This window comes from Mugil cephalus, chromosome 5 (genome assembly GCF_022458985.1).
Source record: "Mugil cephalus isolate CIBA_MC_2020 chromosome 5, CIBA_Mcephalus_1.1, whole genome shotgun sequence".
In the NCBI taxonomy this organism is placed as follows: Eukaryota; Metazoa; Chordata; class Actinopteri; order Mugiliformes; family Mugilidae; genus Mugil; species Mugil cephalus.
Window position 1 is genome coordinate 26,557,156 of NC_061774.1, and position 25,654 is coordinate 26,582,809.

The 25,654-nt window shown below is 39.9% G+C and overlaps 1 protein-coding gene across 1 annotated transcript in view; it reads right to left on the reverse strand.

The window, feature by feature from the left end:
• pde6a (phosphodiesterase 6A, cGMP-specific, rod, alpha) overlaps positions 1-25,654 on the reverse strand; it is a 94,926-nt gene that overhangs the window by 47,042 nt on the left and 22,230 nt on the right. The window lies entirely within an intron of this gene.

Genomic DNA, 25,654 nt, shown 5'->3' on the forward strand with positions numbered 1-25,654 from the left:
CAGACTGACGAGTAGAAATGGCTGTAAATGAGCCTTCAGTCTTCCTTCAAGAGGAAGTATAGGATTGAACACGAGAATATTAATTATTTATGTGTCTTTGTGATGCGTGGCTCCATTTCTGGTGAGGTGAAAAGCCCAAATCTCATTAAGGTTGATTCAAGTTTAGTCGTTTTACTATATATTTTTTTTAAGGTAAAGATTACTGATTACAGATAATTAAATAATATTAAATATTATATAAATATTAAATAATTATTTATTAAAATGAAGCCAACATCAAAATACTAATATCTGCAGTTCCTCTAATGGCCACTAGAGGTGGGCTCCAGAAATGTATTAATTTCCTCAATATTAAAACATCCATCTTTACATGTGGAACAAACAGCTGGTGCAAACATGACAGATGTACAAGGGTTCAAAGTTTTTATATAATTTATATCAAGGTGATTAGGTTATGCATAATTTAAGGGCGGGGCTACTTTGTCCTCACAGGTTTACGAGCTGCTGCAGCCTCGACTCAACTCGATACCACTGATTTCCTTTCTGATTCGATACCGAGTAAAACTCAGGTAAGTAAGTAACATATTTCAAATCATAGCTTCATAAATAATAAAAGAAATCCAAGTAATTTATTAGTATATTGAGGTTGTGGCTTCATTTACTATGTAGACGAGCTGATGCAATAATAAACACAAAAACAGAGACACAATCATATAAAACATGTGAAAATGCTGCTTCAAACACTAAAAATCAATAATAATACAGTATTTCCATGCTCTTCAGCAAACCCTGGGTCTACGATTGTAACTCAAAGCAAAAGTTTTCCTAAGTGCGGGTTCAAAAAAAGCAAAAGCAACATTTAGTTTCACTTAATATTTCAGGCTGAAAGCTATTATAAGAAAGCTATAAGCGATAATCGCTTACCTCCCGTGAGCGCTAACACATTAAGAGGCACTCATTTAAACTGCTTCGTTAACTTTTTGCCTCCCAGTTAAAAACTTCCCCTGAATAACAACATCACAAAGAGCCACAGATAAGAGGCGGCGCAGGTTTCAGGGTGAAGGAGAATCCGTGAAGGAGGAATCGAGTCTGGGTCTCTGACACTACAAACAAAGAACTTATCCAGACAAAATAACCTCCTTTTTACGGGAATCACCAAAAACTGTTCCTCGCTGCCAAAGTCAGCGTCTGGTCTGGCTCTGAAACAATGAGCAACTGAACCTGCAACAATGTGCAGAGTGAGTCTAGGAAGCTCTGAAAGCGCAGACTTGTTTCTTTATGTTAGGAAACTCTGTGGGAAACCGGAGCGCTGGATCAGCGGGCGGCTGCAGACAAACCCGTTTTCATTCACTCTCGAGTTTCAAGGTGAGCGAGATTCCACAAATTCACCCCCCGAGGGAAGGGAGGAGGAAATTCACAGCTCCTAATGAGTTTAAGGCCACAAAAAGGTCGTTAGTCACAGAGTAAACACACACGTTATTTATGGAAATTTCACCGGAGACTAAACATTGACTCAGTTATTTTCTTTAAAATGTTCTGATATGGGACCATTCAGGTCAACACACACGGGGATAATTCGTCCTTTTTACCGTTGGGGGAAGGAAAGACTTTCCTTGAAGCTTAGATACAGAACAGATCAATACTGAGGGAATTTCACTATAACTTATTGAACTTATTGAAGTCACCTCCTTCCACTAGACCTCAATATTTATTGACTATATCCTCATTTTTACAATGATCCTTGAATATTAACACAATCATCATCAGACTTTTATTTACTTTACTTTTTTAAATGATAACAGTCTTGACTGTGTCCCCTTTCTCTTTCTTTCTTTCTCTGATTTAATAAATGGGGTTAAGAACCGTAGATACTTACGATAATTATTTTAGGTGTTTATGTGTTTTCCCTCTGTAAGTAAAGAATGATTTAATGTATTAATCTGAACTTAGTTCTTGTCATTAAGTAAAAGATTTGGATCAGATCGATAATAAAAGTTCCCAGTATCACCCACAGACAGAACCATCCACATTCACACCTGCAGCCAATTTAGAATCAATTAACCTAACGAGCTGATGTCTGTGGATGGTGGGAGGAAGATGGAGAACCTGTGGAGAACCCACAGAGACACAGGGAGAACATGTAAACAAACCAGGAATGACATGAATCAAGTGTTAAGCGACTAAAGTTGTTTAAGAAAACACAACCTGCCACTAAAGACCAACGTTAAGGCCCAGAGAAAGAGAGAGATTAACTTTCCTCTGGTTAAACAAACTCCTCCCCCCTCTTGGTTTCTGATTGGTTCTCCTTTACTCCAGGCTCCTCCCTCCTGCACCCATTGGTCCAGTGTCATCAGCAAATAAAGACTGGAGTCATCGATACACCTGCTCATTAGAGCTCGTTAAATCCTGATCAGTGAGGTTGTGGTTCTGTCCAATAACACATCAAACGTCTGAGGCTGCAACGTTTTCTGGTTCTCCTACTGCAGTTCTCTCCTCTCTGTTCTACCCAAGAACACGATAAACGAGCTACGACTGATTCAAAACTCTTCAGCGAGAGTTTTCACTCAGACCAGATCAGAGCAAACATTATTTTAAAATGAAAACAGATTCTTTTATCGTATGAAGAAAGGTTCCTCGGTTTTATCTGTTCCTCAGAGCAGAACAGAAACATTACGCTCCAGAACTGTGGAACCTGCTACAGGTGGATCTGAGACGAGTTTCTCTGAAATGTGGCTTTTATGTCACAGTCTTATAGTTATTTTGTTCTTTTTTCAGACAGTTTTAGTTGGTTTTACTGTAGCTGGGCTCCATGTACGTGTCCTCTGTCCTTGTGCTGCTGCTGCAGCCAAAACAATTGTGAGAGGATTCACATTTGAAATAATATAAACAATGATGTTCCAACTTTTGACTGATTTCTTTAATAACTACATAACACAATACTTTTACTTTCATTGGCTGAGTAGTAAATATTAAAATAAACTACTTCAAAAATGTTGAATACTTTAGTATTTCTTCCCTTTGAGTCTGATGCTTAAAGAAACTTCAGCTTCTACTCAATTTACTTTTTTGATAGAGTACTTGTATTTTTGTGTACTTTTACTACTATTAAGTCTGAGTCTCTAGTACTTTACACATGTCTGTTGAAGTATTGAAAGTGTTGATATTTTGATTTAAGAATCGATTTCAGAGCGTAAAGATCTGGTATCGTAAGTATCGATATTTCAGTTATGTTGTCTTTTAATTACTTTTTTATTGTCATCTTTATTTTGAGCGTTTTCTACATTTTATTCTATATTTTTATCCTGAATTTTACTTCATTCTCTATTTTAACGTTCTTATATCTTACTATGATTTTATATTTTATTAATGTTATATTTTTATTTATTTATTGATATTGATCTTTTTTTTTTTGAACTTGGTCTCCATGTTCCTTTATTGCATGTCTTTTTTTTTTTTTTTAAATCAAAATATAAAGCACTTTGAGCAGCATTCTTTTATTTTGAAAGGTGCTATATAGATCAAATTTGACTGATTAATTGATTGATTGATAGCAAATAAAGATCGTTTCTTCTTTGGGTTTGATTATTCTGAGCTGCATCCACAGAAAATCTTTGATCTGATCCGTGTCTTTAAAAGCATCAGATTAGTTTTATGTTACTTGTGAATGGACGACAAATTTAAACCTTTCCATTTATTCTTGTTTTCTTTATCTGTATCTGCTCTTGTCTGGCTGAGTGACGGCGAATTATACTCTGATGATTTAGTCGATAACAAGTTTGGGTCTTTGCAGCTTCGTGGAAGAGATTATAGTGATTATACGTCTGATACCTGCGTCTTTCTCCTGCTCATCACTGGCCTCGTCTTTAATAACAGACTCTATGAAAAGATCAGACGCATCATACTCGAGTTTCTTCTTCTTCTTCTTCTTTTTTTAAAAAAATACAGGCATAAATGTAGGTTTCATCTCCTCTCAGGCTTCCACAGCGTCACAGATAAATATTAAACAGATGCATTATTAGATGGTGAGGCTTTAGTGAACTGAGACTGTTTTTGTGCTTGTGATTTACAAAAAGAAATAGTTTGAAATACACGAGTAAAAGAAATAAATGTGTGAATGTGACACATCCTGCTCTGTAGTGACACTTTATTTTGCCACCAGGGGGCAGCATCGACCAGGAAACTGGGAACAACTGTGCTATTTAAAACATTTTAGCTCATCCTGCCTCCTATATGGATATTTACTGTTTTTTTTTAATGTTTTTTACTGTGAGCCTTATTTAAAAAAGTACAGGATTGTACTTCATACAATCATCAGCCACAACATTATGACCACTGACATGGGAAGTAAAAAAAAACATATTGTGATAATTCAGTGTTCTGTTCGAAACTTTTGGACCTGGATGTTACTTAGACATGTAGCCCCCACCCAGACCAGACCAGACCAGACCAGACACCCCATAGCAATGACACTCCTTGATGTTCAGCAGCCTGACACACGCACTTGAGGAACGACTCAAAAAATCACAAAGAACAGCACAAGGTGTTGACCTGGCCTCCAAATTCACTAGATCCCAAACTGATCAAGTATCTGTGGGATGATCCACAGAGGCCCCTCCCCTCAAAGCCCCCCCACTAACAACATCCTGACCCCACAGGACGCCCTCAGAGGGCCCACGTCCATTCTCTGATGATGGTGGTCGTGATGTTATGGCAGATCCTGGTTGTATTTTTGAGCCAAACTAAAATCAACAACTGAAAAAAGAAATTCAAACTGACTCCAGTTCGAGTCCGATGCTGAAACCAGAAAGAAAACAGAGCGCATGTTATTTACGGATATTTGGACTTGTCACATCACGCGATAAATTAAAACAAATGAAATAATGTGTTTTCCTGAACATCTGGAGTCACCTCTCTGCAGACGTCTGCCCTTCGCACTCACGCAGCCTGAACGTTTAATCGCAGAAACAGACCAACGGGCTCGAAGGAAGGGGAGATGATTGCAGCCTCTCTTTCACGGCTTGTTGCCTCTTTCAAAATTACCGAAGCTGCCGAATGGCACCTGGGCTGGAAACTCCCACACTGGATGACGGGAGCAGATCTGGACCCATCTCTCTCTTAGCTTAACGGAGCTATGCTCAAAATTCGACTTTCTGACTACAGTCCTTGTCCCAGTTCACATGCAGCGCAAGAAAATCGAATAACAGTTCTCCTCCTCCCCACTAGGGGGCGATACGTGTCTTATCAGTTGGATAATACCACGTTAATACGGTTGTATAATAAACAAGAGTCGTTCATGTGTCAGACCTGCATTTCAAACAACAACCAGATGGATAATAGTATATTTTTTTAATCTTGTACGTAAAGTTCGCGCTAATTCTGGTGCAGATAAGTTGCACAATATCTTTCAAACAGTTCTTCTAGCGGCTCCGTTTAGCTTCTTCTTCTTCTGCGACTGGTTTTCTTGGATGTTTCTGTTGCGGGGTCACACATTTCAATCGCATTGTCTGGGCGTCTCAATCGAATAATGAGAACTTTACATGCACGTAAGTTCTCCTGTTAGAGTCCGATTACGGCAATAATTCGTTTTTTCACGTGCATGTAAACGCACTGAGTGTGAATACTTTTATTTGTCGTCATTACCGATTCCCAAGTTGACAAGTCGGGATATAAACCCGACTTAAAAGATATAAACTTCAACTTCAAAGACGAATAAGAACAAATGAGACTCTATAACTGGTTCTTCTGCTTTACTTTGTTTCTCGTGTTGAGAGCAAGCAACTGTAATAAATAACAGCACAAAGCAGCAAAACTGGAGAAGCAGGAGTGTTAACAACGTTTGACAAGTCGTCTCTCTGTGCACATTTTCCAATTTGTGGACAAAAGCGTCTCATAAATGCCACGACTCCACGCTGCCTCCGGTCCTTTGTTTGCTTTTCGACAAAGAGACGGAGACGTTGGAGGGAGCCGGTTCACGGATGAAGCACTTGTCATCTGGTTAGATTCTGGTTCAAGTTGTCAAAAGCCCAACGTCCTGTGAAAGGACGTAACTATATTTCACAGGGAAGCCGGCAGGAGTTTTATGTTTGCCGCCGTCACAGGCAGTTTTATCGCCACTTTTTCTCAGATTTAATTCTTTTCTCAGATGCAGTTGACAGATCTGCAGAGTCTGTATTTCCAGGAAGGGACGGATGCATTCACCAATCTTTTTAAGGTAGAAATTCATTCCTCCTCCAGCTCTGTCACTCGTGATTAATGACTAAAATCTCACATAACAACAGCTTCATGCATATAAATGCAACAGAGCTCCAGACCGTGGGTTTGGTTTCACGGCGTCACCACGACTCGTGTCAGACTGTGTGATAGAAGCCGTCAGTCTTTCACAAACTGTTAATATTCCATAAGTGGGTCGGCCACAACAAGCAGGACGGTTAAAACCTCCTGAAACACTTTGCATCTGTGCCGCCGCGTCAGGGCAGCGGACGGTTTCCACGTGAAATAATAGTCAGAAAAATCTATTTATTCACATTATTTATGTCAATAATTGACAATTTCATCAGAAATTTATGCCAATTTACTTTTCTTTTATTATGCATTAAACATATACATACATATATACATCTAAATATACTAATAACATTACAAACAAATAAAATATATATCTAATGGAAATTAAAAAAAAACTCTTTAGGATTTTATATATGTTTTTTTTATCTAGGTCTTAATTTGTTGAAATCAAATACAGTAAAATAAAATTTTAGGATTTCCACATATGATTTATTGAATCATTTTTGATTCATCAGCCATGTACGGCAATTTACTAACTGCAAGAATTTATTTTAATTTATTTTTATTATTATATTTTATTGCATTAAACTTTCTAAGCATCAATGTTATAAATAGATGAAATATATAAATTAAATCTAACAAATATTTTACATTTTATCATGTTTAAAAAATACATGGTTTACATATATACTACATGTACATAAATATACAAAAACATATACAATATACAAATAAAAATATATATATGTAATGGGAATAAAATAAAATATCATAAATATATACAATCTTAAGATTTTATATCTGCAGTTTTTTTGTTTTTTTTTATCTAGTTATCTCGTCAAACTAGAGACATACCTGTCTAGTCAAAATCAAAGAAAAAAATAAAACATCACATATTTTATTTACATTTTTTAGGGTTAATTTTATTTTAAAACGAAACAAAAAATACATATTGTTCTTTGTATTTGAAACATTTCTGTAGATTTGTTTGGATTTCGTTTTCCTAAACAGAATCCTTTATATTTTGTTTCCCTCTTTAATATTTGGACTGTAAAACTAAAGCTTTTGAATCTGAATTCCCTGAATCCAGCAGTGGAACAGGAGCAGAAAAACTGCGGCGTCAGCGACAGGAAGTGGTGGATGTTTTGGATCAAGCAAAGAGAAGAGCACTGAGGCCTGTGTCTGCAGTTTGTCAGGACAGAAACAAATTTCGACTTGATGAAATAACTGTGTGCAGGTTGTTGTAGTTGTTGTAGCTAAAGGAACTCAGACACAAATAAAGTAAAAAGTTTAAAAATCAGGTTGCGTCACACACTAGAAGATTTGTAAAGCAACACACACGACGGGATGTTATTATAAAGTTATCTTCAGGGAGTAACTCTGCTCCTCTTGAGGAAAGACAAAATGTTTAATCCCAAGTTTTGCTGAGTACGATGAACTTTTATTACATTTTTTTCAAATATTATTTTCCTCATATTGCTGCTCCTGCTCGATCTGATGTATGTTTGTGGTGCAGCTGAGGCTCCAGTGAAAGGAGACGATTTTTTTTTTCTAGCATAATGGGACTTTATTCTCGTTATGTGAGAAACTCGTCTGTGCTGCAACAATATTGATGGTTTCTGTTGCATCATAAATTAAGTTAAATAACTTAGGTTCAGGAACAAGTCGACGCCTCAAACATCCAATTACCTGCGTCTACCTATGTAGGAGCGTCTCACCTCTTCTCGCCTCTTTTCTTCTTGTTTACAATCTCATTACATGAACTGGGACACGGAGATGAACTTTCCAGAGATGCCCCCGCCCTGGGTTCTTTAATCCACCATTGGTCTTTATATCTTCCTTCATCCCATCCTCTTTTCTTGACCCCATTCATCCCATCCCCTACATTTCCCTCCCTTCAACCTGGTGAAAATAAACTTATTTGTACCTACGGGGGCGTGGTCTTATCTCAGCCCCTTGACCTCTTCATCCCATCCCCTTTTCTTGACCTCTTCATCCCATCCCCTCGACCTCTTCATCCCATCGCCTTGACCTCTTCATCCTATCCTCTTTTCTTGACCTCTTCATCCTATCCCCTTTTCTTGACCTCTTCATCCCATCCTGTCAACCTCTTCATCCCATCGCCTTGACCTCTTCATCCCATCCCCTCGACACCATCATCCCATCCCCTTGACCTCTTCATCCCATCCACTCAAACCCATTATCCCATCCCCTCGACCTCTTCATCCCATCCCCTTGACCACTTCATCCCATCGCCTTGACATCTTCATCCCATCCTCTTTTCTTGACCTCTTCATCCTATCCCCTTTTCTTGACCTCTTCATCCCATCCCGTCGACCTCTTCATCCCATCGCCTTGACCTCTTCATCCCATCCCCTCGACACCATCATCCCATCCCCTTGACCTCTTCATCCCATCCACTCAAACCCATTATCCCATCCCCTCGACCTCTTCATCCCATCCCCTTGACATCTTCATCCCATCTTCTTGACCACTTCATCCCATCGCCTTGGCATCTTCATCCCATCCTCTTTTCTTGACCTCTTCATCCCATCCCCTGCATTTCCCTCTCCATAACCTGGTCAAAATAAACTTCTTTGTACCTACTGAGGTGAGGTCTTATTAGTGAATGATGTTTTTTAGGAGGTACCACTGAAGGCCCAGGTGTAAACTCTACAGCCTGCAACATCAAACATGACCAGGAACACCCAGCATGGACTTCTCTGACAGTGGTGAGAACGGGTAAATTTCAGGGAATACATGGTCCCAAAAGTCCTGTAGCCTGAGTCTGGTTAAACATGTACAGTAACAAACTCAAACATGAGGTCTGCAGGCCATCCTGGACGCACACGATGTGGACGCACACGATGTGGACGCCATGATGTGTCCCCGCTAATCCCTTGTGTTTTGACCATTAATTTTTACAACCAAGCGTGAACAGGGTCATCATGTCCGCTGCTATGAGACGTTAAGAATGAAGTCCAGTCTCCCAGCAACTAACAGGCCAAACCAAGAAGTGTCCGTTCTGCTCAGTATTAATTCTGAGGCTTGACTGGACTCGCCAAAAAAAAGCCCCACGGGGAGCTGGAGGTTGACACGGAGCAGATGGCATGGAGGAGGCGAGGGGCAATAACACACAAGGGTTCACGGATACTCTCCGACACACCACGACTGGACTCTCTGCTTCACCGGCCGACTGCAAAATGAGTGGATCGACGAGGGATCAGGTCTGTGCACGATATCAGCCGGCAGCCTGAGGCTCGGGCCAAATAATAAGTGTCAGAGCTGGCTTCATCTCTCTGCCGACGCCCGTGGGACGAGGAGGCAGCAAGAAGAAGCCTCAGCTTTATTCAGCAGGAAACTCAGACAACCTGTTCTTCATTAAAGTGATACTTTACTCCTTCACGTATCTATGGAGATGTGACTCATTTGGGATTTAAATAAAGCTGTTTCTTGCCAACTCCGTAGTGGAATGATGTGATCACGAGTCTGCCCACCTTTGTTCTCAAGCTCTTTTGTCACGCAAATGTTAAAGTAAAGTTCATACTAAGAAGACAAGTTCTACAAGTCAAATGTTTGTAAAAGAGGTGTCAAACATGTGGCCTGTGGGCCGTAACTGGTCTGCCAGAGGGAACAATGTGGCCCATGGGATGAAAATTACAAAAGGAGAAGAAAAGGAAAAGCAGGATGAGGAAGAAGGTGGAGGAGAATGAGAAGATGGGGATGGAGGATAAGAAATTTGAGGTAAAATAAATAGTTAAAGGTATTTTTTCTGTATGAAACCTCTTCTGCTCAGCTTAATGAGTGTAATCAACGTATTAAATGAAAATGCTTAATTTTCGGGGTCAGTTTGGGTTAATTTGACCCTAAAATGAGAATCTTTCTCATGGTAAGATATCATCATCCAATAAAAAGATTAATGTCGAGCAAAACAGTTGCATTTACGATGTAGGTCTTAAATGCATTTTTATGAGAAACTCATAACTGATCCCATTGAGCCATAATCTGTGAGGTAAAGAGCTGGTAATAAATATTGATTGAAATGTTTAACAATGGAATTATTAATAAGATATAAAAGATGTTTATTGTATTTTTTTTTTGGTTGTGACACTTTTCGATAAGTAAACATGCCCCCAGGTCAAAATGATCCAGGAACATCGTTGCTGTTCATTAGAAATGAACATAACAGGACAGTTAAACATTTACGTCATGTCCCATTTCATTTTTATATCTTTTTTTTTTTTTTTTTTTTACGACAGGAGCGGAACGATTCCAAACTTCTGGGCACATCACATTTTTGTGTCTGCTAACGGTTGCGAAAGCTCGTCCATTATCGACAGGTTTTCAGTTAAAGAGGACGCCTGGAGGGTTACTTAAGTCGTTTTTTTTATTTTACACTCCGGGTCTGCTATCGAAATCATCGACTACAAAAAAAAATAGTTCATTGTTGAACGTTTGCACCATCTGCTAGAAATCAAAAATAAATTCAAAACCTATGGGCTGATTCTGCACGAATGGAATAAAAACAGGAACTGCAGTTAAACCCTGACCCTCACAATGAGAGACTTTAATGGTGTGTTATGTTCAGTTATTGTCACAGAACTGTTGAACACGTGTTGATTCCAAGACTTTTTTCACAAAGCATCACTTTAAATAACCTGTTAACACGCAGCACAGAGCTGCTTCTTTTCACTCAGGGTGTTATAATCATCCATCTGGTGAAAATGCTAAAGTCTTTAAAGGTAGTTATCATGAGGTCTGCATTCATTCTGCTCTGATACATTATTTTACCGTGTTCTGCCTTTGTAGTTCAGTGTGTTTTCCTTTTTTATTTTTGAAAGAATGACCCCTGTGCCCCTTAGTTTTATCTCGTGTCTTAAATCACCATCATAGTTCTACGCTACGGGCTGTGGATGCTGACTTCCCACTAATAATGGGAATAAAAATGTCTCGTGTAATCACCTCAATCTGAATGGACTGACCTGAGGAGAAGGAAGCCGGAGAGAGGTGTTGTAAACCTTTAATAATCCTTTCAGTTGGAAAATACAGCTCCTAACAACCGTGGAAACACTTGATCTGACGGCCTCTCTCTGGCTGCTGTTGGCGCACAAAGGAAAATGATGTAAAAGTCTGTGAAGGTTCTCAGTCATCCAGGTCATGGTATAACCAAAAACTGTTAAAGAAAGGCAGCTGGACTTCTAGGGTTTTTTTGAGAAGACGTTTCACCTCTCAGGTAAGCATTTGCTTGAATGGTAAGCGACTGGTGGGGAGTTGAGGTTTAAATAGGAAACTGTATCAGAAACTTACTTAACTTGTTGTTAATGACCAGAAAATTACACAACTAGTGTCGTTTGTCGTTTGACCCTGTCCTTCTTCCCTAATGAATGGTGCTCTAACTAATATCAGTCAAACTCAAGGTGTAAATGGGTTCGAAACTTCTTAGGGACGGAGGTTAAGACCGATACCGATACCACTGTTTCACTTTCCAATCAGATACTGAGGGAAAATCCAGAGTGGTATCGCCGATACCGATCCGAGCTAAAACAACAGAGAAACCAAACATAGACACAATCATACAAAATATGTGACAATGGTGTTTCAAGCACTAAAATAAGAAATAAGTAAAATAATAACACCATTAAAATAAATCACTGTTTAACAATATAGAACTACTATAAAATGAAACCTTGCATCTTAATTGTGACTCTGTTCTCTCCTCTTCTTTCCTTCTCATCATAAACGCCTCGTATTCTGTGTTGTGGTTTAACCTGAGGTGTTTCACGAGGTTTGTTGTGTTGCCACAATAATTGGTCTCCAGCACTTCCAGCGACCATAGTGAGGATAACGCACTGGGACATGCGTTTGTCAATCCCTATCTTTAACATTTTTTGGATAAACTGCTTAAAACCTCACCACTGCTGCATCTAAACACTTTTCAAAAACTCCACAACCAGCGCACAAACACACAAGAAGAATAGAGTAGTTTAAATTTGTCTTTTCTCAGAGCAAAGACTCTACAAAGACGCTCAAAGTCTCCTACAAACACAGATAAACACACACTCTGAAGAATACAAGCAATTCTCTGCTATAACGGAGGCAACAGTGTCTTCACTTGTCAACGGGAATGACAATGACAGCTGAGCGCCAGACCAAAAACCATGACAGCTTCTCTCTGCAATTACCCGGAGCTTCAACAAGAATCCATTTACCCAGAAGCTCCACCGGGATGTCCCATTATTCCCCCTGTCAAGGATATATGCTACTGGGACTGTTATTCCCTCTGCTAGGAAGGGAAGCCGCACACACTGCGAGGTTCAGGATGAAAGCGGTGGACTGCACACCATGTTGTCGGAGTATGTGTGGTATTATTTACAGTCCTGGTGTCAAGAAATGTGAAGCAAGTGTCAGCTGCAAATAACGCCATATGTGCAGTGAAAGGAAGAGGAATACGTCCGTTTTCACGGAACAAGAGGACTCAACGACAAATTTGTTGTCAGTGTCGAGAGGTTGCAGGGAGGAGGCAAAGGAAATAAAAAATACTGTCAGTCTGTGCAGGATCATTTAAGCTCAAATAGAGAAATGCAGCTGCAAATCTGTGGAGAGGAAAACCCAACAACGTCCTCAGGAAGAGTTAGGGTTAGGATTTTTATATCGAAATTAATTCAACCCAGAGAGTCTGACTGCCTTAATACATGCAAATAAAATAAATAAGTGAAATAATCTGAAAGGACATGAAAGGTTTACATGCATCAGCCACCAAAAACTAAAATAAAATAAATAAATAAACACATATTCCCCCTGTCAAGGATATATGCTACTGGGACTATTATTCCCTATGAATAACTGAATAGCTGTCATGGCGTCCATTTTTATACAATCAATTGTAAAACTAGAGCTCCCCCTGGTGGCTGACTGTAGTATAGAGGGTACGCATCGACTCCATTGCCGCCTGGTGCCATGCCCCCTAGTGGCAAAAGCAAAAAACATGGTGAAATGTAGCCGTAAATACAGTGAAACAGGGAAAAATGTGGATTATCGGATCAAATTAAGGACGATTAGACTCAACAGTGACTAGTATGGATTTGTTAAAGTGGATTAGCCTCAGTTTCAGTTAGTTTTAGTTCATTTGAGTTGATGATAAATGTAGCTAAATAAAAGATGCTAATGCTAAGAGCTTTATTGAGAAGTAACGTTGACCATACAATACTGCAGCGTTAAAATGTTGATGAGGAGTGATCACAGCTGTTATTTATTGTTGGACCTGAAATAGTTACTGTCGGCCGTAACTACGACAAAACAACAACATCCACAAACTTATCTGACAGCCCTCCAGAACGTAACTTAAGGTCTGACTTCATCAATAAATACAGCATAAATTAATATTAGCTGACACTAAATGAACCACAACACCAGGTTTCTGTGCCTGGATTCCAGTTGTTTCATCTAATGCTAATGATCCATTTACTTCTCTGTTCTTTGACAGATCCCTGTAAAAATATATCTGCTTTTCAAATATGTTGGTTCAGTCAATCGCACAACAGATCTTCACCTTTTTTTTCTTTTAATTTTACAATTTAGACGCTATTAAAACCTATGATTCAATCTAATGCTCTACATCTGATCACTGTAAACTCCTTCTGATCTGGTCAGCCTGCTCCCATTGAGTTATATTCATTCAAATTTTTTAGAGGAAAACTACTCTAATTGTGCACACAAAAAAAAAAAATGAGAAACCCAGAGGCAAGTTGCTTACATTAAATCACAGCCGACCTGAATGATGTCACCGCCGCATGTGAACAGAGAGACAGCATGTTGGCTGATTGGAGAGCTGCACTCTGCGCCTCTTCAGTCAAAAATGACGTCGAGGGGTCAGTCACGGACAGTCGACCACACAGAGCAATCTACATGCAATGAAATCATGGAGAAGGTTGAGCACACAATGCTGCCAGGACCACAAGAATGGAAGCAGTCTGAGAACAGTGTGTAATCACTGGTATTACTGTCTAACGGACTGCCATCAAGGGGTGTCATTGCTGTGGGGTGGGGGTGCCTGGTCTGGTCTAGATGGATGGTGCACGTCTAAGAAACATCCACTAATGAATTCCAGGTCCAAACGTTTCCCAGCAGAACACTGAATTGTCATAAGATGGTTTAAATGGTATTTACTTCTCCTGTCAGTGGTTTTAATGTTGTGGCTGATCGGTGTACACCAACACCTTGATAAATGGGAAACAAAAGGAAATTCCCCAGCAACTGCTGCATGAAACATGCAAATATAAAGACAGACAAAGAGATTCAATTTAAACTAAACAAGTCAGTCAGAATATCAGATTAATATGGTTGATGTTGGACTGGACCAACAAGACAAAAATGTGTATGATCTCATGTAATATCCCACCATTCAGATGTAGCTGTCAGTGATACCTGCAGCGATGACCTATGCATCTCAACTCTACAACGTTTCCCTTTTTCCACACTAGTAACAAGGCCAACGCATCATGACCTGACATCCTGTACGAGTGTGTGCTTGGTTTTGATCAGTGCCCTGTTTGCCCTCGCTCCTACCGACACTTCTCAGCATGGGAGGAGAAGAAAGGAGACGAGGAGCCGACTTCGGTTTAGCTCCTCTTTTCCACATCTTGCTCTCGGCCTGAATGCACAGAAATAAACGTACATACAGTAGAAACTCAGAGGAGACCTTTGCATCACTTGTTTTTTTAAAAAAATGCCTCATGACCTCCCACTGTGTGATCTGCGTGGCTGTTTTTTTCTGACCTCTTGTATGTCATCGTGTTGACAACGTCATCATTACACATTTATGTGTCCGGAACATAGATAAACGATGGACGTCAGCAAGTCAAATGTTAGACTTGTTTCGTGCATTGCAAAAGGAACAAAATTGCAAAGTATCCAAAATCAGCGCAGACTGGAAATTAAAAAAAACTATGCACTTCCATTAACCCTTATGTCCTGTTGGTGGCAGCCACAAGGGTTTTAATTTGGAGCAAATGGAACGATTTTTGGCGAGAATACAGGAACTTAGCTTTTTATACAACAGGCCTTTATAATGTGAAAAAGTAAAAAATTTAAGCCCTTCTGAACAGGGGAAATCACCAGGATTGTAAAATGCATTGTTATTTAATGTCATGCCTGTGCATTCAAAAAAATGTGGTTATAATGGGAGTCAATGGGACAAAAACAGTTGTGGGGGAGTTTAAATGAAATACTGATGCTGCACAAAAACTAAATATGTATAAAAGTCAATGATCTTTGACATACCCAAAACTGTGACAACAGGTTAAAAAATAAAAATGAATAAATCCTGACTCTGATAATTTTTTTACATTGGAAATAGGGCATTTTGTATTTTATTTTATTTTTATCGGTTACTTTATTTTTTAAATTGGCATTTAAAAGGTTAAAATGTAAACTTTTTTTCTAATATTTAGTAGAACTGAAGTTTAAGTTGAAACAGCTTTTATCTGATATAATTTTACAGCATTTAAAGATACACAACAGTATGAAAGGGAGATTTTGTTGAATGGTTAAAGATTGTAAAATAAAAAATTGTCTCAGGGAACTTAACAGGAAGACTGATCTTACAGGAGTGGACTTAATTAGCGGGATGACGCGGGACAGATCTCACAGCACAGATGAGCTGAGATGCTAAATTCCCGGGTCCCTTGCAGGATCATTTGACCCGGGAAGAAATACAGGAGTAACCCTTTCACCCTGCTTAATAAGACCTGTGGTAACTCTGGACAACGTGGGATTTTCGTGCAGTGTGGAAGGGGCTCATGAGTCTGGTGACAAGCTATTTGGATTATGTGTTTCAAACGATGCATGGAAAAAAACATCACAGCCACATGCACGACTGCTCTGCTGTAACTCTTCTGTCCATCACTGCATAAAGCAGAACGTCCAAAGAGATTCAATCGGCCCGGCAGATCATTGCTGGGACATAATCACTTTCCATTCCGATGGTGGGTTTCCAGACTACATTTCCACCACAGAAACCCGTTGCCAGGATTGATGTAAGTTACATAAAAAGCCCAAACTTGAACATCAAGCATGTGGGGAACACCCAGAAAGATACACAATGTGGAAAACATAGAGATGATACTGGCTTTCTGACTTCAAACTCAAAGAGCAGTGTCAGTATTCAGATAATTACAGTGAGTTCATTCAGGCTGTTGGTGGCAGTGCCATCCAGTGCATTCACAAGTTCTAAGCAGTTTAGTTTCTGCACAGTCATGTGTCCCTGTGAAGCTAAACCACCTCGACTTCCATTAATGTTACACTCCAAGCGGGTGCAAATTCATAATTCAGCTGCATTTCACATTATAATCAGCACAAGTCATTAACGTTCAATCATGCTCAACACTGATTTGGATAAACAATGGTCTTGTTGAATGGTATCACAAACCAAACAACCCGAAAAGTTCCTCTCACCTCCTGTATGAAACAGTATGAAGCTCCTTCACCCTCACTGCATGAAGACGAACAGCAGCAGCAGCACAGACTCTTTATCTTATCTTAAAATGTTAAGTGCAGTGCAATAGGTCAAGATGCTGATATCCGATTTCTTGGAATGATGATTTTATATGTTGAACAGAACTACTGAGAGACATCAGCATTTCTTCACACAGCTGCTTAGATTAGATTAGATTCTTTATTGTCATTGCACGGTTGCATATAACAATATACATTGCACAACGTAATTGAGGTACAGCTCTCAGGTCAGTGCAAAAGATAAATATTCAATAAATAACTAGACTAGACAAGGCATGTACAACAAACTAACTAAAAGGACACTATGTACAAATCAGAATGTAAACAGGAATGTATGATATTGCACTTAGAATGAAAACAGGGGTGTATTATATTGCACTTGTTTGGGGAAAAAAAAGTTATTGCACAGTCATTATTTTCCTCATCAGTTTCCTCCGTATCTACGTTTTTTATTGTGTATCATGTCATTTCTGTACAATAATTGCCTTTTCTAAAGTGTAATACATATATCCTCATGATTTACTTACCTGTACTGTCATACTGCCAAACATTGATGCTGTAACCTACGTACTACGCCAATATACGCGATTTATACTTGTGCACTCGTGGTCTGGATCACTATGTAACAACTGTAACACTAGTCACCGTTGTCTTTTTTTGCCATTTGGGTTCATTTTTTTTTCTACTTCCTGCTTCACTTTCAACAATAGAGACTAAAACGTTGACCAAAATGCTGCCAAAGACGAGTCATACAGATGTTTGTATCTCCAAACCTCCTCAGTTAATCTTTCCAAACGGAGAAGCAGACGGAAATAGTGAAACAGAAACACGCTACTACCAAGCGGCCCAATCACAGCTCTTGTGGTCCAAAGCAGATTTTCAGAAGTTAGTTAGACAGTTGGTAAGTTACTTAAACTTGAAACACCGACTGTGAATATGTCTGTGAAAGTTCTCAGTCATCCAGGTCATAGTAAATCCAAAAGGGTTTAATAAAGGCAACTGGACTTGTTGAGGTTCTTGAAGATGTTTCGCTGCTCATCAGAGCAGCTCCTTCAGTTCTAAGAGACTGATGGGAAGTTGAGGTTTAAACAGGAAACTCTGTGGGTACAAGTTTTCAAATTGATTGTTTTGGATCAATAAAGACGGAACATGTTAAGGAAGAGTTAAGTGAGGAGGTTTGGAGATACAAACATCTGTATGACTCGTCTTCAGCAAAGTTTTGGGGAATGTTTCAGTCTATTGCTGAAACTGAAGCAGGAAGTGGAAACAAAAATGAACCCAATGGACAAAAAATACACAGCACCGACTAGTGTTGGAGCGATGGAGTTGTTACAGAGTAGAGTACGTTGGCGTAGGCTATGTACGTAGGTACCGACGTATATGTCCTGCAGTACCCTCAGTTAAACAGTAAAATACTTCAGGTATATGTACTGCACTTCAGGAAAAGCAATTATAGTACAGAAATGACGTAAGTAAATTGTCTTCAAGAAACTCTACAAGTCCAGCTCACTTTATTTTTTTTAAACACCTTTTGAACCGACTGTAAACTTTTCCTGTAACATGATCTGATCTTACTTTAAAATGAGTTCTTCATGAATACATTTCTTGTTAAAACGTGGCGGAAAATCATGTTAGGTACAAAGATTAATTCTGTAAGTGCTTTGATATTATTTAGTGGTTAAGCAAATGTTTAATCAGCGACTCAGAAAAGATTCAAAAGAATTAATCGGTTGGATAAAGATTTGTTTGCAGGCGCGCTACCATGAACAACTAAAAATCCTGCAGGAAACACACAGTAATCTAACATTTGTAATCCTGTGTTTGATTATTCTTTATTCAACTGAGGCTGCAAAAAAAAAAAAACTGTGATTAGTAACTTCTCTGACTTTGCTTACTTTTGACTTGTCCTAACAAATCTTGCACATGGTTTATTTTAGTTCCTGCACACTCAACATTTTTTTTAAACTACTCTTCATTGATAGAAATACCTGAGCGTACAGTCTGTGAATGGTTATCACCTGAAGAGCTGGGCAGAAACCAGTTCAACACAAATTGATGTTGTCCAGATGCCGACATCCGATTTCCTGAACTGATGCTTTCACATATCGAACAGAACTCCGGGGAGACAGGAATCAGACCGTGTTTAGACTCCCCGCTGCTGCCAGAAACCTCCACACTGGCGAGATGTCAGGTAACACAAAACTCCACGCAATAAACAAACTGCTTTAAGAGTCCACGTTAGCCGTGTTTACAGGCCTTGGGTTGTTTGTAATGAGACAATTTGAAGCATAAACATTCAACAAACTGAACTTTTCCACTGTGGTTTGGGGTGATTGCAGGCTGAGTCTCAGAATGGTCCGTGAATAAAAGAATAACGTGTCTCATATGGAGGAATAAATGCTTTTCTTTTTTGTCATCAGATTTCATTTGGCGGAGATAGATGCTCAGTCTGCTCTCTCTTTTTCTGTCCTCTCTGCTGCTTTCCACCACTGACCTTTAACAAGTCATAGATGGGACTATATCTTTGCAGAAATACATCCATCATGCATAAGAGTACGACTGTCTTGGATGAATTTGGAGGCCAGGTCAACAACTTGTGCTGTTCTTCATGTTTTTTTTTAGTTGTTCCTGAAGCGTTTTTTCCTGTTGGGGAGGGTCATTGCCTGGTCTAGGTGGGTGGTACATCCACAGGAACGCCAGGTCCAAAAGTTTACCCGCAAAACATTCAAGTGTTACAAGAAGGTCAGTGTTGTTTACTACTTCTGTCCAGTGGTTTTAATGTTGTGGCTGATCACTCTGTACACAGCATCTCCAGTTCGTCAGTGTTTAGACGGCACAGGTTAAAGACTTGGTCACACCTTCTCCCTTTCAAATGGTTTTATTGTGAAAACTCTAAAATACAATGCATTTATTTAACGTAACACAACAACAATACAAACACTGAGAAACAGCCAAACACACTCACATCAAGGGAAAAGCAAACAGCACATATTTCACACTGTTTGGTCGTCCCCACGTTTTGAAATATTGTGTAACCTTTTTGGTTTGGTTTCTCTGGGGTTTCCTGATTTACTTTGCAATCAGGTTTCTTGTTGGATTTAAGTTTTACTTTCAGTTTGTGATTCCACTCACTTGTCCGGCTCCGCCCCTCATTGGTCTCACTTGTCCGGCTCCGCCCCTCGTTGGTCTCACGTGTCTCTCGTTATTCCATCAGCCCTTGATTGTATGCATATATAACCCTCCCATTACCTCAGTCTTGCTACCAGCTCGTTGTTACATCCTTGTGTTTCCGTTCTACTCATAGTAATCTCTGTTTTTGCATCACTTTAGATTTTTTTGTTTCCTCAATTAAGTTGGCATTAAACCGAACTTAACTAATTCAGAGTTTTGCTTCATCGTATAGACCACTTCACCCACACCTTGTAAACAGTGTGATGGTTTTTAAAGGGCGGGGCTTAGTTGGAGGAAAACATCTCAAACACGATTAGCTTGTAAACGCCGGTTAGCATAATTCAATGGGCTGTTTTGGCACAAATAGACACGGATCTAATTGAGAAACTCATGATGCATTAAATATAAATCTGACCTGATATGAAGAGTGCACTGCAAACACAAGCGTTGTTGATGATTGTCTCAATTCAATCCTTTGTTTTAATCGCTTTCAAACAAAGTCTTGTATGACTGGCAGTGGCTGGTATGTGTTTTTGTTTTTGTTTTTTGGTTTTGGCAGCAAAAATCCAACAAACAGCCTGTGGCCGGGGTGTGAGCCGTCCTTTAAAATCCTCTCGGCTGTGTGGAGGCAGTGGGAGGTAAAGATGTCCTCCAGGGTGGGCAGAGTACAGCGGATGCTGTGGTGGCCATGCTGGATCAGTTTGCCTCGAGTTTTGAATAAATCACCAACAGTGTCACCAGCAAAAAAAAAAAATACCTCCTCCACCCTCACAACTCCTCCTCCACGCTTCACAGTCGGATCCGAACATACTGAAACTATCTCACTAGCTCATATTTTCTGTGTCTCGAATATGTGGCGTGTGGAACCAAAGATCTCATCAGACCAAAGTCCATACTTCCACTTCCACATATTGTCCATTCTTCTTCCTGTTCTTCTTCTGTAGTGGTTTCTCTGAGAGTAATTCGACCATGAAGGCCTGATTCACGCAGTCTCCTCTGAACAGCTGATGTCGATGCTCTTGAACTCTGGAGCATTTACGACGGCCCCAATCATCTGCGTTAATTTGTGGTTTTTGGGGCCGGCAGCTCCAATGAACTCGTCTTTTTCATCACAGCGTATGAACGTGTCCTCGTGTGACCTCCTCGTCTTAAAGCTACGATGCACCGTTGTTTCTCTTTTCTTAGTGTTTCTTCCAATAATACAGATGAGAACAGAAGTTTTCTTTTTAGCCTACAGACTAAGAGGTTTCTATTTTTCATTTTTGGAAAAAAAAATCAAAATCAAATAATAATAGTTTTTCTTCTTTTTATTTCAAAAGAAAACTTGCAATTCCCCACAAAACGCACGGATCATTTAGAATGAATGGTAAGTACCATTTCGCTTGACAAGAGATTATTTTTTAATGGATAAAACTAAAGCTGTAAATGTGATCCAGATTGCTTTTCACATTTCTGTAGTTTTTGGCCAATAAAGAAAGTCATCATGGTGATTTATTACACGTGCTGATGCTGCGCTGCAGACGCCGGCGCTTAACACGTATATAGCCCCCACAGCACTTACACGCTCTCATAAAACTTTACCCTCTTAAAAATAAATCTTGTATTTTTAAGACCGCATTAAAATCTGATTTCTGCTGAATATCAACTGCCTGAAAACAAAAGGGGGAAAAAAAAAAATCATTTAAAGATTTTCAAGTTTTTCACACCACATTTGTTTCTCCACTTTAATATACACAACGATCAGCCACAACATTATGACCACTGACAGGAGAAGTAAATAAGATTGACCATCTTGTGACGATTCAGTGTGGAATTCATTCATGACCAGACCAGGCACCTCCACCCCGACTAACAACATTGTGTTACCAGACACCACAGGACAACCCCCCCCCAGAAGAGATGTTCACTGTCTGATGAGTTACAACTGTTTTGGAGGCACAACGGAGACCAACACGATATAAGGAAGGTGGTCATTATGTTAAGCCTGACTGGTGAAAAAAGAAACAGGCCAAAAATTAGGAGATCCTCTTATATTTTTAGGCAAATGTCCACAACAGTCTTAGCAAATATCACGAAAATGAGGTTTACACAACTTGTTTGAGAAGGAAAAAAATGACACGAACAATATTCCCAGTTGGAAGTGAAATGTATTAAACAGGCGGTAGAGGTGGAGAGTTGATTGGGTTGACGACGGTCCAAAATCTAACGGCCACTCAGAATCCAAATGTTTTCCACTTTGAATATTTGCGGTAGTACGGATAAAAATTAAACTGAAAAAAAAAAAGAAAAACGAGAGGCAGAGAAAACACAACAAAGACGACAGGCATGACCACATTTATTTTATTTTTAAATAAATACACAGAAGGTTAACTGAGATTACTGTTGTGACATTTTGGGCTTTACTAAAGAAACAAACCAGTACTTTAAAAGACTGTGTTTCAGTTTCTATTGTCCTTCAGGTTAATTTGAAGCTACTCTGAGACTTTGACACAAACCCTCTTAATCTCGTACACTGTGGAGGAAATGCCACCAGCGCGCCGAGAAACCGACTTTATTCCTGCATGTATTTATTCAGTTAGTCAGCACATCACAGAGCACTTCGCCTTTGTTTTCCTTGTCTGCCAATCGCAGCCACCAGGCCTTAAATGTCAAGCACAAGCATGCAGCTCAGGAACAATGCTGTGATTCTCTCTCGCCCCCCTCCCGTCGTCCTTAATATCTATTATTAATTTTCCCTGCCTTCTCAAACCCAAACAATTACAGTGGGGACTCTGAATAGACGTTGCGAGCGAAAAAATCCATTTAACTTGTTGGGCTAGAAATGAAATGACTTGGCGCAGACGAAGGTATAATGGCCCCACTGTCAGTCTCTCTGATGGATTAGAGGAGAATGCGAGGCAGAGAATGAGGCGTGCTTCTGATTTCAGCTCTGTTTCCACCAGAGGTTTTATTAAGGCCAGTGAATCGGTGTCTCAAAGGACATTTAGATTGGCTTGAAAAGCATTTTACGTTTCGCCTATAAGGTGTTCATTTGGCACCTTTTCATATTCCATTCAAATTCAAATGCACGAAGAGAGCAGGGGAAATGTAGCCTCACACTTCTCAGAGAATTAGCTCTCTCTCCTGCAGATCAATCAAAAGCCACCACAAAGAGCCACGTGCATCATCCCCAGGAGTTTAAAGTGAATCATGAAGTCGAGCTGTGTGTGAATCAGGTGGAGATAGGTTCTTAAAATGGTGACGACTTGCTTTAATGTGAGAAGATTTAATGAAACAAACATAAGAATGACGATGAGGAGAAGCATCAGCAGGCGGAGGACGCTACTCAAAATAAAGATAATGCAAATAACAAGAAAACCTAAAAGTTCAAGTTGTAGTGTCTCTGTAGAGAATTTCTTCAGGATTCTAACTTTTGGGGTCGGAGTCTAGTTCAAACTGGTGAATTTAGAAGTTTTAACCCTCTAACTAACAACTCTGACAACTGACATTAGCATCGTTAGCATAACGTCAGCATCATCACAAAGTCTTTGCCGCAAACGTTCGACTGTCAGGGTCCCACAGCTTTCAATTTTTCTCCACCCATTAGTTTTTTATCTCTCTCTTGAGGGGAGCAGAGAAAGTTTTTGAGTTTTAACTATCGACTGTATTTACTATGGACAAACTCATCGTGACGTCATTCATTGGATTCTGAACCTGGAAAATTAAGCCCGAAGTGGGTGGAGCCCACCGTCGCCATGTTGGATGAGTTTTACTCCACCCACACGCGGATTCTCGAAACACCGATGCAGGGGGTCGTGTCGGAAATTGAGACCCACCCCCCCAGAAACCCTCCACTACCAGTTAGCTCAGGCTACCGCTGGTCACTCAGTGCGGGAATGCCCTTAATTATGCATAATTTTAAACCTAATATAATATATAATAAAAATAAATTAATGAGTTAGAAAAAAGTTTGATACAGTTGTCATGAAAACTGAAATAAACAACTGTGACCAAAATAGGTTTTGTACCAGGCTGTAAACATGTTTAATAATGCTGTAAAGTTTAGGCTTTTTAATATGAGGGTCTATGGGGATTTGCTCCCTTTTGGAGCCCCAAGTGGCCACTCGATGAACTGCAGCTTTTTTGCACTTCTGCATGGGGCATCATCGCTCAGACCTGGAGGTTGCAACATCCTGCCAGGAGGCGGTGTGGTCTATATCCAGGGTCGGTGTGGTCCCTGGAAACGTGGGTGGCGTTCTTCTGGAGTCGGCCAGTGTAAATGTCTCTGAGGAGGGGCAGTGGTGAACCAGTGGTTCTCTTCTCTGCACCAGTGGGTCAGGATGCTCTTCAGTGAGAATACCTTCGCTCCTGTATTTGATCTGTTACAAGAACGCCAACTGCATTTAAAGATCTCGCTCCACCATTCATCTGCAGAAATGATTCCAAACAGCAACGAGAAAATATCCCACAACCACCCACTACAGTCCTTCTTGCTAAAAAATTAACTAGAAATCAGTAGTAATCTAAGCTCTGCCTCCACTTCCTCTCGTCCGGGACCACTTGTCCATCTGACACCACTCCCATGGTTCTTCGTTATGAATTCTGCTTTTGATTTCACCTCTCAGCCACAAACTCATCAAAACAAATCATCCACAGTTTAATGAATCCCTGCAGGTTGGACTCCTGTTCCATCCCAATCTCAAGTCTTCACACGCGATTTCATCCTTCAGAACATGTTGGGAATAAGCAAATAGATGGAGATGATAATCGTTTGTTGTTTCAGTTTTTTTTTCAACTTGAAATGCTCCAGAAGCTTAACATCCTGATGCGTTTCCTTAAAAACATTCACATTTAAATGTGCGTTAAGATGCAGGACTTTAAGCTGGTTGGGCATCTAGCCTGTTAATCAACTCAAATCTTATATTGTAATGACACGGTATTTATTTAAAAGCTGAGCAGGGGTGTCAAACATAGGGGTCAGGGGCCAAAATTTGCCCACTAGAGGGTTAAATCTGGTCCATCGTCATTATTTATAGGTTTTTACCTGGTTTTACTGGTATAGCTCTCTAACATTAATTATTAATACTTACAAGTCAACTCCCACCACTGCAGCATATGGGAGTAGTTTGCTTCACTTTTATGGTTTTGATTTCAAAATGTTTGCTTTAGCCAGTTTTCTTTCCTCTCTTCTGCCTCCTTCCGTCTCTCCCTCGAGGAGAAATTCATTCTAACCGTTCCTCTCAACCTTCTCCGTGACTCCGTGTTAAAAGGTCAATAGACTCCCCGTGGAAACTATATAGACTAGAGGGCACTGGTTTGTCAAGGTGGAACATGAGCTGAGGGAGCAATGAGAGGAAGGTAGTGGACACATTTACTGACACTCTGTTACACCCACACACGAGGTACGAAGCAAAGGTCAAAATGTGGCAGAGCGGAGCTGTTTCTGAGAGCTGCTGGTCTGAAGGAGCGTAAAATCGGTTCTTTCTTTATTCTGTATCCATCACTGCGTGAATAGACCTGTATCTGGCCCTGCATACAGCGACACACTTCACAGATATTCAGGCGTAAGACGGAGTATTCAGGCTCATCTCTGTAAAATGTCAACGTCTCTCTTTGACGCTTGTTAAGATTTTAAACAGGAAAAATAAAGTCATACCATCATTACACCCAACACTGCTTTACAAATGAATGAAGTTTAAAGTTAACC